The sequence below is a fragment of the Lactuca serriola genome, chromosome 2 (assembly GCF_051521515.1).
Source record: "Lactuca serriola cultivar US96UC23 chromosome 2, Lser_US96UC23_V15, whole genome shotgun sequence".
NCBI lineage: Eukaryota > Viridiplantae > Streptophyta > Magnoliopsida > Asterales > Asteraceae > Lactuca > Lactuca serriola.
The window spans coordinates 183,872,091-183,880,414 of record NC_136409.1 but is presented as its reverse complement, the minus strand read 5'-3'; the positions used below and the strand labels follow the sequence as shown (position 1 = coordinate 183,880,414).

At 40.8% G+C, this 8,324-nt stretch overlaps 1 non-coding gene across 1 annotated transcript; it reads right to left on the bottom strand.

Annotated features, from left to right (window-relative positions):
- Positions 1-5,955: 5,955 nt before the first annotated feature.
- Positions 5,956-6,062, bottom strand: LOC145091120 (small nucleolar RNA R71). The gene has a single exon (XR_013702008.1). It is a non-coding gene; the product is annotated as a small nucleolar RNA R71 (small nucleolar RNA).
- Positions 6,063-8,324: the final 2,262 nt, after the last annotated feature.

Here is an 8,324-nt window from a genome sequence, read left to right as displayed (position 1 = left end):
GGGCTCTCCAAATGGTCTTACATCCAAGTGTCATGAGCTCTCCAATGGTCTTCCACACATACCTACCATATATACATCACTAGTATGCAATGTTTTAAAACCCTGGTCGACCTGGCCAGTTCAACCAGATGGACCGTGACCCGAGATAAAACCCAGGTCAATTGAGAACGGTTTTTTTGTAAAAATACGGACCGGATCGAACCGGTCGGGTTTCCCCTAAACCGCGGCTAGACCGCTTATGTTGAACCGGTTAAAACCGGATTGACCCGTTTTAGTTGGGCTTGGATAGTTGAATACAAGTAGCGACCGCCAAAACAACGAGCCGTTTGCGGTTTCTTCAATGTTTTTCAATGTTTAAACTTTGTGGACATCAAATTATTGGTTTTATATGTTTATGCATTATATAGGAAAGTAAAAATATATAAAAATAAAAAAAGACCATAAACCGGGTTGGCCCGACGGTTCAACCGGTTGACCCGTGAACCAGTCATCACACCGGGTCAACTAAAAACCCGGGTTTTAAAACATTGTTAGTATGTTTCCTAGCTCAACAAACTATCATACCACATAATACAACTATAGCTAGGATGCCACATATCACAAAATGGGCCGGCCTTGGTACCTTAGACCCATTGGTATGATGAGGAGACTCACCTCTCACGAATGATGTGCTAACAAGATAAGATCCCCTAAGTTCCAACGCACAACTCAAATTCAAATTTCGATAAGCATCAAAAGATTAACTTGTCAAAACCCCAAAATTACCCTCAAAGTCAACCCTGGTCAAAATCAAGGTCAACATTCCTCGTTAACCCCAACTCGTCGAGTGCATCTAGTAACTCGTCGAGTTCCTACAGAGTCGAGAAAACCTGAACAAACCCTAGCCAACTCGTCAAGTTGTTTCATCAACTTGATGAGTTCACTTGATGCCCAGAAGACGGGGAAACCCACTCTGACGTGTCGAGTTGCCAGGGTAACTCGTCGAGTTCCCCTCCATGATTGCTTATCATCATGATACACTGAATGTAGGGACTCCAAGGCTTAGATCTGAAACCCTAAGGCATCTAGAAGGATAAAGTTTCCAACCTTACCTTCTAAAACCACTCTAACTGCTCTAAGGCACTTTACAAAGGATGGAAATCTCAAAAGCATGCCATATGGTCCAAGACTCTAGGGATCTGGAATCTATCCTTTCCAGGAAAGTCTCTAGTCCTCAAAACGTCCCAAATATGGAGACTTTATGGACGTGCATGTCCAATTCATGTCTTAAAGTCAAAATGGCTAAATAGGGGCAAATATACTCTAAACACCCTTGCATGGCATCCTTGCTTGACCAAAAGCTAGATCTAGCCCACCTTGGGACTATTTTGCCCTGGAGATCCATAAAGTTGCAAACTTTATGAATCCCATGCATGCAATCAACAAGAATGATAGGAAATGAAGAGAAAAATCGAGATCTAGCCATATTCTAAGATAAAAATCAAGTCTTGAAGACTTACAATAGTTCACAAAATGGTCAAGCTTAAGAGTGAGTGTGTGGCTTGCTGGATCTCCTCCTTCTTCTCACCATATCCTTCCTCTTAAGCTCCACAAGTCACTCTAGCTCACAAAAATGGAAGAGAATGGGGATTATGGTTTAGCACAGACGTTCTTAAGGTTTGGAGGCTGATGGAAGGTCAGCCTCAAGGTTCTTAAGGAGATTATATAGGGTGCAAGCCCTAAAAATTAGTGTTTCTCTTTACAGATCCTACTCGTCGAGTCGGGCCTTCCGAGTCTTCGAGTAGGACCCAACTCCCGCGTCCTCATAATAACCTTTACTCAACGAGTCGGAGCTCTCAACTCGTCGATTCCCAACACCAAAACCCTAAAAATTAGAAAATTAAATTAATACCTGGAATAGGTGTTACATGGCAGAAGTGCCAATAGTTTGTAAGTTCCCCAATGTGTTTCCCGAGGACATGACTGATGTACCTCTGAAACATCAAGTAGAATTTAGGATCAACTTAGTTACTAGTGTGGCACTGGTATCCAAGGCACCTTATCATCTTCCACCCCTAAAGATGTAAGAATTGTCTAAACAGCTTCAAGAACTTAAGGACAAGGGGTTCATTCGACCAAGTAGTTCTCCATGGGGAACGCCGATTTTTTTGTTAAGAAAAAGATGGGACACACAGGATGTGCATAGACTATAGAGAGCTAAACAAACTCACGATGAAGAACCGTTATTTCTTACCTAGGATGGACAACTTATTCGACCACCTCCAAGGAGCATCGTGGTTTTACAAAATAGACCTACTTTCAGGATATCGCCAGATGAGTGTAAGGGAAGAAGATATACCAAAGACTGCCTTCAGAACCCAATATGGTCATTATGAGTTCATAGTGATGCCTTTTGGGCACACAAATGCACCCGCCGCATTCATGGACTTAATGAACCGAGTATGTATACATATGCTAGATCGATCAATAATCGTGTTTATTGACGATATCTTGGTCTTTTCAAAGACTCGAGAACAGCATAAAGAGCACCTAAGAGAGGTACTCGAGGTTCATAGGAATGAGAAGTTATATGCAAAGTTCTCCAAATTCCAGTTTTAATTACAAGAGGTCCGGTTCCTTTTGCATGTTATTAACCACGACAGTATTTTAATACATCCAGCCAAGATTGAGGCAGTAATGCAATAGCAAGGCCCGACCACTCCTTCAGAGATTCAAAGCTTCCTAGAGTTATCGGGATATTATAGAATATTTATTCAATACGTATCCAAGATTGTGGTACCGATGACCTGTTGAGCAAAGAAAGAAGTTGCTTTTCGTTGGGGCCATGAGAAACAATTAGCGTTTGAAACGCTAAGGCAAAAGTTATGCAAAGCTCCAGTGTTATCATTACCAGAAGGTGTTGATGACTTGGTAGTTTACTGGGATGCATCAATCATGAGTTTCGAGGCCATCCTCATGCAACGAGGTCGATTAATCTTATATGCATCGAGACAATTGAAGCCTAACGAAGCTAACTACCCAACACACGATTTAGAATTAGGACTAATAGTCTTTTCCCTCAAGATTTGGAGGCATTACCTGTATGGAGTACGGTGTACCATCTACAAATACCACAAAAGCTTAAGATACTTAATGGATCAGTCCAACCTAAATATGAGGAAGCATTGATGGTTGGATGTAGTAGAGGAAGACAACTGTGGAATCCTTTACCACCCAGATAAGGTAAATGTAGTAGCTGATGCATTAAGTTAGAAAACAACCAGTGCACCTATGAAGGGTGTATATTTAAGGATAAAAGTGATCAATCAAGTACTTGAGATGATCATGCAAGCTCAGAGTGAATCAATCAAGGAAGAAAACCAGAAAGCGAGATACTTGTAGGGCAGATCTCAGCTTTCAACATAGATAGTCGTGGGTTGTAGACTCTACATGGCAAAGTTTGGGTTCCATACTTTGGAGGAACTCAAAAAATATAAATGGATGAGGCACACAAGTCCAAATTCTCGATTCATCCAGGAGCTATAAAGATGTACAGGGACCTCAAGCACAAATATTGGTGGCCATGTATGAAAAGAAATGTAGCATTGTATGTCGAAACATGTTTAACTTATCGGAAGTCAAGGTCAATGATATGTGCATAATTAGTTAATTATTTAACGTATATTCTTAGTTATTTTTGATTAATTATGAGAATAATGTGGACAAAAGGTACTTAAAATGTTGAGAATTGTGTTTTCAGTCCAAAAGATATGTTTGGAAGCAAAAAGGAGAAAAGGAAAGCAAGTAAAGATAAAAGAGTGAAAGAAGGAGTCCTACTCGGCGAGTGGATCGACTCTACTCGGCGAGTACATAACGATGTGCCAGAAGATAAATACGACTGCTAATTCAAGACGGATAATTATTGACCTACTCGTCGAGTTGATTCTGTTACTCGCCGAGTACCCTCTGTTTGAGGATATCTATAAAAGACGAATCCTTATTCCATAAGAAGGCATTCCTGGCGAGTTTTAAAGAGGGAGCTGCGACTAAAAGGTTCAGAAGGCGCTAAGGAACCCTAGGCTTCAAGAGTTGGAAGAATTCAAGCAATTAGGTTAATTCTACCACTTAGACTTAGGAATTAAACATGTTTGCTTTCATAAACTTTGTTTTTATGCTTGTTTCTACTGCAACTATGAGCTAAACTCGTTTTTGTTTCTGTTTGGGGAATACCAAAGAACTCCTATGGTTTAATTATTGATTCTTGTTTAATTGTCTATTGGTGATTTATTAAATTAAGTTTGTTAAAGAACCTTATGTATTAATCACTACTATTTTCTGTTAATTGGAAGGCAATTAGGTTGCATGAACATCACTTAATTGTTAACCTCATATGTCTATGTGAATGCTAAAATATATGCTTAAAAGTAATGATTATGAAACTAAGATTAATAAGAAAATAGGAAGATTAATGTGTGAGCTTGTTTGAGAAACCATCAACAAGAGGTTAATTGAATTAATAACTTAATTGACCATTACAAATCTTATTTAATCCAAATAATTAATCTAGGGAATTAATTAGTTTAAACACTTGATCAATGCTTAAATTAGTTAATTGTCTAAGGGTTAGGAGTAATGAACATGAACCTAACTATTATCATTGGTAACCAATAGCAATTAATCCACCTTAACTTAAATAACCATAGGAGCGAATTGGTTGAACCTAAATAGAAACATCTTTATCAAACTTGGTGAATAGTTGTTGCTTTAGTTAATTAGTTAATTTAGTTTGTTTAAGTTTCTAGTCTTGCAAAACTAGAGAAAAACCCTTTACTTTTATTATTTGTTTTAGTTAAAATTAGCTATTAGTTTAATTGTCCGTTCCCTGAGTTCGATACCTTACTTATCAATCTATACCACTTAAAGACAGGTTCACTGCCTTTGTGTGCTTAATTTACTAATAAAAAGTAGGGATAAAACTAGTTGGTTTAACACACATCAAGTTTTTGGCGTCGTTGCCGGGGAACGGTTCTAAATATTTAAGCTAATTCCTAATTTTTTTCGATCCTTTGTGTGAGTTTACTTGCATAAAGTTCATTTATTGCTATTTAGTATCCAGTAATTAGGTTTTAGTATCTGTTTTAGTTAAGTTAAAACTTAAATTTTTTTTTTGAAATATCACTGATACTCGCCGAGTGCACTCGCACCTACTCGGCGAGTAGCAGTTTAACCAGCAATTTTTTTTCTTTTCTTTTACAATCTTTTTGTTCTTTTTACGTTTTATTTTTTTTTAATTTCAGGACTCTCATGACCAGAGGAGCAAACACACCACTGGTACCTCCGTTTGAAGATCCCGAATCCGAATTGAAAAGAAACAAAGGGAAGGACGTGGAGAGTTCAAGCACACCAAAGAAATCACCATTGTCCAACTTGAAGACTGTTTTTGGGAAAAAGAAGAGCAGTAAATCAGGAGCTTCTAGCGCTTCCTTGACAATTGAGGAGCCAATCCAAGAAGATATTGGATACGAGACCGAGGAAGAAGAGGAGGCAACGTACGAACAAGAAACCGAATCGGAGGAAGAGTTAGCATTCACTATGGCTAACATTGATGAAATTCCCATGGGGGAATGGAAGAAGAAGATGCGCGATGACCATGGCCCGGGACTTGTGCAACCCGCAATTCCCGCAACTGCTACCTTCGAACTAAAAGGTCATATCCTAGCTGCGCTTAAGGAAATACCTTTCTATAGGAAAGATCATGAAGATGCCTACAAACATTTGGATGAAGTAAATGATGTTGCTGATTATTTCAACATTCCAAATGTAACCTGCGAAACTCAACTACTTCGGATGCTTCCGGTAACCTTCAAGGGTGTTGCTAAAGACTGGCTCAAATCACTTCCCCCCGGGTCAGTCACTACTTGGGCCAAAATGAAGGAAGAATTTATAGATCACTTTTGCCCACCATCCAAAATAGCCAAACTCAAGAAGGCCATTGAAAACTTTGAACAACAAGCTGGAGAATCTTTATATGAAGCATGGGAGAGGTACAAAAGTCTGCTACGAAATTGCCCACACCATGATCTAAACAACCAGCAAGAAGTTTCCATCTTTTATGATGGAGTTAATGTCACAACCCGGCAGTTGCTAGACTCACAAGGCCCACTTACAAAGAAGCCACCCCCGGTGATTAAAGAATTAATTGAAGAATTCTCTAAACACTCAGGAGAATACCACAACCCTAGGAATGATGTCACGAGGGGAGCCGCGTACGCTGCTACTGAAGATTTATCCGCGGTCATGGCCATGTTAAAAACCATGGATAGGAGAATGGACAAAATGGATCAAACTATCCATGCCATACGGGTGGGTTGTGAAAACTGCAATGGACCCCACCTCACTAGAGATTGCGATTTGGATGAGCACGGCAACAAAAAGGCACAAGTATGTTATTCGAGTGGTGACCGGTATGATGAAGACTGGCGCAAACAAAAGAAGGAGTGGCTGCCTTACGAAGAGTATAAGAAGGCCAAGGAGGAGAAGTACAGACAAAAAGGAAGAGGCTTTTACCAAAAGGAGGAGCCGGTGCAAGAGAGGAAGCCATGCTTGGAAGATATGCTAACTAAATTTGTGGCCGCTTCCGAGAAAAGACATAATGACCATGATGCTGCTATCCAAGAAACAAGAACAATGCTCAGGAACCAGCAAGCATCCATCCACAACATAGAAACGCAGCTTGGGCAACTTGCTCAACAACTAAACCAAAGGTCACCGGGTGAGCTTCCTAGCAAAACCGAGAACAACCCACGAGGCGCGCAAATAAATATTGTTACCACAAGAAGTGGGAAGATTATTACTCCCCTGGCCCCCATTCGAACAGAAGCGAACAAGGACTCACAGAAGGAAGGAACGGAAGTACAAGTCGAAAATCAACACTCACAATCTGAGAGTCCTACTCGCCGAGTAGGACCGATGGACTCGGCGAGTACCTCTGCTAAAACAAGTGATCAGCCACCCTTGAAACCATACCAGCCTCCAATGCCGTACCCAGCCCGAGCCAAGAAGGAGAAGCAGGAAGAGGAATATCAGAAGTTTCTTGATCATATTAAAACTCTTCAAATAAACATTCCTTTCATTGAAGCCGTCATGCAAATGCCCAAGTATGCAAAGTTCCTTAAGGAACTCCTCACTAACAGAAGAAAGATGGAGGAAGTGCAGAAGGTAGTGCTTAATGAGAATTGCTCCGCCGCAATGCTAAACAAATTACCAAAGAAGAAGGGTGATCCGGGGAGCTTAAATTTGCCTTGCCAATTTGGCAACTTGGCTGCAATTCATGCCTTAGCTGATTCTGGAGCAAGTGTGAATCTTATGCCATACTCGTTCTTTAAAAAGCTGGACCTCCCGGAGCCAAGGCCAATTCGAATGGCAATTCATTTGGCAAACAAGACGGTTACTTTTCCAAGAGGCATTTGTGAAGATTTGCTAGTAAAAGTAGACAAATTTGTCTTCCCGGCTGATTTCATCATTCTCGACATGGAGGCGGACCCGCAAGTGCCAATCATCCTTGGAAGGCCCTTCCTCAACACCGCTAGCGCTATCGTAGACATGAGAGATTCTAAGCTCACATTGCGAGTTGGGGACGATTCAGTGACATTCGGGGTAGACCAAGCCATGAAGTACTCAAGGAGTAGTGACGACACGGCTTTCTCAATCGACATGCTTGACGAAATATTGGAAGAAGACATACCTAAAGATTCCGACAAATTTGCAGCTTTGGATGAAGAATTTGATCCAGAAAAGGACTTACTAGAGATTGAAAGACTGTTGGAAGAAGCAGAGTATGAAGAAATAAAGAAGCAAGCTGAAAGAACTACTCGCCGAGTAGACCCGACCTACTCGCCGAGTACATCCGAAGAAAAGCCAGAAGTCGTGAATACAGCCACCAAATCGCCGAGTACCAAATCTGCACTCGGCGAGTCTGTCACTATGAAAAACAAATTGGAGCTCAAAACACTACCTGATCATCTGGAGTATGCCTTTCTGGAAGAAGGAAATCAGAAGCCTGTGATCATAGCCTCGGACCTATCCAAAACAGAAAAAGAGGAGCTTGTATGCGTGTTGAAGAAAAGGAAAAGAGCCATCGCATGGAGCATCTCCGACATCAAAGGAATAAGTCCATCCTACTGCTCTCACAAAATCAATTTAGAAGAAGGAGCAAGGCCGGTGGTGCAACATCAAAGACGATTAAACCCAAACATGCAAGAAGTCGTCAAGAAGGAGGTGGTCAAGCTTTTGGATGCAGGAATCATCTACTCCATCTCCGATAGTCCATGGGTGAGTCCGGTCCA